Source organism: Limulus polyphemus, unplaced genomic scaffold (genome assembly GCF_000517525.1).
Source record: "Limulus polyphemus unplaced genomic scaffold, Limulus_polyphemus-2.1.2 Scaffold8901, whole genome shotgun sequence".
Classification (NCBI taxonomy): domain Eukaryota; kingdom Metazoa; phylum Arthropoda; class Merostomata; order Xiphosura; family Limulidae; genus Limulus; species Limulus polyphemus.
Window position 1 is genome coordinate 3,401 of NW_013674511.1, and position 6,793 is coordinate 10,193.

Consider the following 6,793-nt stretch of genomic DNA (forward strand, 5'->3'; position numbering starts at 1 on the left):
ATGCAAGTAGTATACCTGTAATATTTTCATAACACAGAAAATGGGCACTTATTGCAGAGCTTAAGACAAATATACTTTATTCTCGGCTTGTATTTCCTGCATGCTGTTTGAATCTGTAATCCATTAAGATTAAGACAAAAAGGTCATTCAAAGATATAAAAGGTCTTTTGTTAAAGAGGAGGAAACAGAAAGTGAGGTGAATGAGGTATGCTCTAGGAGAAGTTTGCTCCAAGATAAAGGATATGTAGAAAACCACAGCTACAGAATCTACCGATCTCCTATGGCTACCTTCAGGACTCCAAGGTATATCAACAATGCCAGACCAAAATACTAGTTGAAGTTGACAATAACTAGGAAGTCACTTGAGTTCTCATTGGAGAGTTAATATCCAGAGTTTGTGTAGTGTCTTAGAATAGTGTGTATACATACATGAAAGGTCATCCTACTGATCTTGTATGCTGGAGCTCCCAAATACCAAGATAATCAATGTATTTGATGTCACTGGTATTCCAGATACCTGGCAACGGAGAAACTGAATGCGGACTACCATATCCATTAACACAGGCCATTGGTAGTGGTGTAAAACAGATTAGCTGATCAACATTTAGGGTTATTATCAAGAATAACTTATAAGTTTTCTTGAAGTACTTGCATTCAAATGGTGCAATGCCTGATACTATTTATCTCCTAAGAGGAGAAATGAAGTTTGTGGTTCCACTAGAATGAATGGGAAACTCTCCATATCTTGTTATGTAATATAAAAGATGACAGATTTCTTTTAAGCAAGAGTCTGATAACAGCAGGTGGGCTGGAAAGGAGTTATGGCTGCCACTACTCTGACTAGTTTAAAGAAGTGGGGTCTGAGTTAGTTCTGGCAGCAGATTGCTCGGGCATGAAGGTATAATGGCCACTTCTAGGCATTGATGAGCACATACTTATGAGGATGTTTAGATGCGATGTAGGGTTTTGATTAAGTTCTTGGATACCGATAGAACTTTGTTATACCTTTCAGATCTCAAGCATTTTGAGTGAAACCACCACTAAAGCCAAGCAATACTGATTTTGTTCAGGCCAATACACCTGAACATGTATATTCTAAAATTCTACATCCCATTAAAGTATGCAAAGCTGAAAGGATAGATTTTATATGCTTTAAGGTGTATGTATGAGTTACAAAAAATTGAAAGATGGAAAACTTTTTCCTTTTTTGTCTACAAAGTTGAAGTATATCAATTTAATATACAAGTTAAAATAATTATAGTGTGTCTAAAATGTGTCTACAGAGAGTAAAAGTACGAGTTTATACTTGAAATGAAGATGTTAAATAAGGTTTAAAACTGAGACACTCAGTTATGTTCTTTAAATGTTTTCTGTCAAAGTGAATAATATGTATATATGTATTCTTTTCAAAGTATAAACAAGGGTAAATTTCATGGTTAAAATACAAATTTATTTCATTGAACAAATATAAAAACTCTTATGACTAAAAAAGTACAACCACGAGAGTTTCTATTATGAATAAAGTGAAAGAGCACAAAATGTATTTTCTCGTGTTGGTTGGTTCCTTGTTGTAAACCTGCTGCAAACTTACCGCTGAGCCCCGTGTGTGTGTGTGTGTGTAGGGGGGGGGGTATATATTGGGGTATATAAAACTTGGAAGTTTGGAATTTTATTACGTACTTAAGAATATCAGGGTATGCGAAACTTAGTTCAAAGGAATAAAGGTAAAGAAAAATATACGCTAAAAGTTGAAGTCTAAAGTTTGTGTAGTTCAAATGTGAAGGTGTAGAACTAAAGCCATTGAATTTGTATGCTAACGTTGAGGTTTATATGGCTGAAAGGTAAATGATATAAGAATATAAGTCTCATAACTTGCAGGTCTGCTTGAAATGTTAAAACAAGTAGAATCTAAAAGAAGACAAAGGCCTGTAATGCATCTGAGGGTGTAAAGGTATATATATATAGTTAAACATTTAAAAATGTTGTAGTCTAGACGTTTCTCGAAATATAACATAAATAACTTTATAGACATGACATTAAAGTTTGAAACTCCTTTCAGAGTTTAGGAAACAATTTTAACCATACAAACAAGTATGGCTACGGTTAGTTGTGAGTCTGTTTGTTAGTTAATGAGTATTCAGTGCACAAATTAGCCAGTTGGACAGTTAGTTATTTCAGTGCTGTGATATTGAATTTGTGTTATAATGACATGGAAATAGAAGTATAAAATTAGCACGTAAGTGGAATATCCGTTAAACGTGGTTAATTCGTGAAGTCAGGCCTATTGGTGAACGTAGGTTATGTTAACCATATAATTTGCGGTTGAACAAATTAAATGTTTTTGTTATCATTAAGTAAGCTATACTTTCCATTATTATTTTTATGGAAGACCCCAGTCAACAGTAAGAAACACTATATGTTATTAGATAAAATGGGTAACGCGACATTTGATACACTCGTGCACAAAAACGGTGATAACTATTTCAAATTATTGAAGAAGGAAGCGTAGTTACGTATGGTACAACCATATGCAAAAATCAAGATAATTATTTCAACTTAACGAACATGAAAGGAAAAATTGGTTCAAAAATATGGTTCAATTTTCCTCATTATGTTAATACTATATATATATATAGGGGACTTGCACTTGACAGCAGTAATCTGATGGATGATCAGTTCGAACTGTAGTCATTGCACCTCTTCCTTCAACTGTATTTGTAGTCATTGTATCTCCTTCTTCAACTTTAAAGGGTGGATTCTCACACTTCAGTTGCCAGTCCTCTTCTCTGTTTTAGAGGGACCAAGCCTTTTTCCAATTTGCTGCTTAGGTCTGACAGTACCACTTAAGAGCATAGAGCTGCCGAAACGTGAGGCATTAGTATACATCCATTGGTGTTATTGTCAGTAAATCTAGTCTCGTTTGCTGCTGAGACCTTGACAAAAGTAATTTGGACAGTGGTGAAGCAGCTATCTAAGTAGACTTCCCAATGTTGATATCTGTTAAGGTAAACAGCTTTGTCACTGGCTGTTGTCTGGATGATGTGTTGGTTTTTAGTAGCAAATGATTTTAATTCTTTCCATACTTAGATGGTCTCTAGCTGAATTTTATTTTCAGAAAGGTATTTTTGACTTTGGAATGTAGTGGCTCCATTTAGACTAGCTGGAGTTGAGGGGCACCTGGAAACTTTAAGGCTTACCTGTTCATAACTTCCATCAGAGTCCACACATCAGACAAGTTGTCCAGCAACTGACCTTCATCTGTCAGTTCAAAAAATATCAAAAGTTCTTACCAAAATGCCTTTCCTATAGGCAGCTACCTAAGTAGATTCCCAATGTTGATATCTGTTGAGGCAAACAGCTTTGTCACTGCCAGTTGCTTGGTTGATGTGTTGGTTTGTTGGTGCTGACAAATTTTAACCCTTTCCATGCTTGGATATTACTTAGCAGGCCTAAGCAATGACGTACGACAAAGTAATACACTTACAGCATTGTAATCTAACATGTACTTGTTCCCTCTGGATTTTTAAACTTCATGAGCCAATTCAGTGATATATAGTCCACACAAATGACGAACTTTCTACCATACAAGTAGTGGTGGTAATGTTTAACAAACATTACAGTGGTTTTTTTCTTCTTTGTGCTGTATGTGTCTGGGATTCATCATACAACTAGTGTATGTTATACGCCATCCTGTACATGCAACACTACTGCTCTATTTCCACTTTCACTGCCAGTGTGAATTTACAACCTTGTCATGGGTATGTCAACATAGGGGCTTCAACTAAAGCACATTTTAATGATTTAGTGATCTTAGTGATTTCCATCATCATGTTAAATACCAGACTTTGTCAACAGTATACCACGAAAGCAACTTATGCATTTGTAGTACTTTGATTCTCCCTTCAATATACATTTGAACAGTCCACTGTTCTTAGGCGTAATCTGTCCAACATTGGATAAAACCCACAAAGAAATATAATTTTCCACTTGTACAGGCAAAGCCTACCAACAATTTCCAAGGTACAATCATATAATTCTGATAACATAACCCAGATTAGAAAAAACTACGTTCACCCTGTTGGTGATGTCTCCAAAATAAAGTTGGAGCTATGCTTTTCCACTCATATCTTCATTCTCCAGTCATCATTTACCAGAATGAAGTCAGTACTAACTTACTTGGAGTGCCTGATAGATGACAAGGTCAACCAGTGTCCTGGCAGCTTTTGTATCAACTGGAACTCCACTTTTACACATACACATTTATTAAGACATACAAAGCACCACCAAGCCCCAAGAGAGTCAGACTGATCACCAAGACTTAACACAAGCCAATAGTTGCACTTCCTTAAGTCATTAGACAGACCCCAATTGGGTTCTATTAGGATTCTGGATTCAGAGTAGAAGCAGCCATGGCATTCTTATGACCATCCTGTGCCTACTTGCAAGTCAGACGGAATAAGGACTTTAGAATATTTTGCTGTAAAGCAAGAAATTGGTAGTTTACTTTAAAATGACCTCTTAGCCCACACCTAAAGCATGTGCTTTGATTCTCTCTTCCAAAATGCTGTTGGGGTAGAAGTATCCCCAGGAAAGTTTTGCCTATTCACTGCCATTCTGTGTGGTTGTATTGCAGAAACGAGGTGTTGGTAGTTGATTCACCTTCAGTATATAATAAGATTGGCACAATATAAACTGAAAAGTTACTACTCATTCCAGTGTTCAATTGAGTCAAGTTTCACACCTTTTATAAGCATTTTATTCGCATTATAGTAATTTTCTAATCTGAAATCTTTATATATCACATTCCTAAATTTTTCAAAATGGTTTCATTATTTTAGAGCAAAGCCACATTGGGCTATGTGTTCTGTTCAGCGCTGGGAATCAAACTCCTGATTTAAGCATTGTAAGTTTGTAAACTTACCACTATCCCACAGGAGGGAGTTTTCAAATGGAACCAAAGCCTTAACATATGTTTCTGTAAGATAGTCTCTTTTTTTTATCGGTTTCAACTTGTTTTAGTATCTCAAACTGAAAGTGTTACTGTTTGTTGACTTATCCTTAGTTTTTGGTCTAATGTTTAATATATAAAGTTACTGATGGGTTTATCTCGGAAGTGATGGCATACTTGTGATACAAATAAATAAAGCATTCAATAAAGTATTTTTTGTTTCCTAACCTGTTGATTGTTATTTTTCATAACTAAGTACCTTATGCTTTTATGGATCATGTTCACAACTCTTTCCCCCCCCCCCCATCATTCTTTAAATTGGTTCATTTGTCATAAAAAATAGTGTTTATTTATTGTTCTCAGCAGTTCTTCGTCGGATAATGTTTCAGTTGAAGAATTGAACTGTTCATGAACTTTACATATGTTACTGAATATTTTCTCGATATTCATTCTGTACATCCATAGCATGATTGTACATTTTTGTGGGCTACATTAACGTAAACTCAAAGTTTCTTTGAATCTATGAACAAACCATGTATGGTCTTACTTTGTATGGTTCAATTTAATGTTGGGATATTAGCCTTAAAGTGTTTTCTAATAGAGATGATAAAATGGCTCCTACAACTTGAAATAACATTGTTTGCAGGCTACATCATTCAGCTCGATATTTCAACTATGTCACAGTAACAACCTTGTTTAATTGATTGTTAAGAACAAAACTACCCAATGGCTTATCTGTGCTCCTCCCACCACAAGTATCGAGCCCCGATTTTTAGTTTCGTAAGAAGACAGACTTAATGCTGACCCACTAGAGTACTTTGTTTGGTCTTGAATTTGGCGTAAAGCTACTCGGGGGCTATTTGCGCTCTTATTTAGAAGGAAAATAGCGAGCCAAAATCACCCATTGCTAACTCTTGGGCTACTCTTTTACCAACAAATAGTGGGATTGGTCTAAAACATTATAACTCGCTAGAGCTGAAAGGGCGAGCACTTTTGGTAATGGGGATTCGAATCCGTAACCCCAGATTTTGTGTCGAGCGCCCTAACAACAAAGACCATTTCAGACCGCCAGAGGCTCTGGTAGACAAACAAACAAAACTCACTGACTAATTTTTTTCAATGGGATGGTTTTTAGTTCAAGTTTTGTAAAAAATAGTTTGAACTGAATCTGGTGTTGCAGAAGCAAAAGTAGATGATCATTTAGCTATATAACTTAAAATGTTCTTCGCCCCCGCCCCCCGTGGCACAGCGGTATGTCTGCGGAGTTACAACGCTAGAATCCGGGTTTCGATACCCGTGGCGGACAGGGCACAGATAGCCCATTGTGTAGCTTTGTGCTTAACTTCAAAAACAAACAAATAAAGTGTTCTTCAAATGCCCAGACCTTCCAACATATGAAAAAAAATAACGATGTTATAAAAAAATACCTGACTTAAAACTTCAGGCTGTGCGATTCTCTCAAACCAAAACAAATCTAGCTAAATCCATGTAATTTTTACCCTAAATATACTAATAAGAGTATTGCTTAATAAGATGTCAAATGTTATAAAGCATCTAAAATAAGGAAATTATCAAAAATAACCATATAAGTCATTTACAGACCCTTCAAAGACATTATCAGTGTTGTTAGAGAGTTTTCCTTACCTTAGTCATTCTGGGTATGTGCGTGTAGTATAAGCGCATATTACAGGCCCATATTTTCTTTTCTTCACGCTGATTTTATTGCCGTTGAACTCGCCTGTTATTCTTTAATAATATGTTGTTACGTATTTGCTTGTTTGTTAATTTCCGGTAGAAATTCTTTCCGAAGAACTTCAGCGATTCAAGTCCTTTCTTGATTAAACC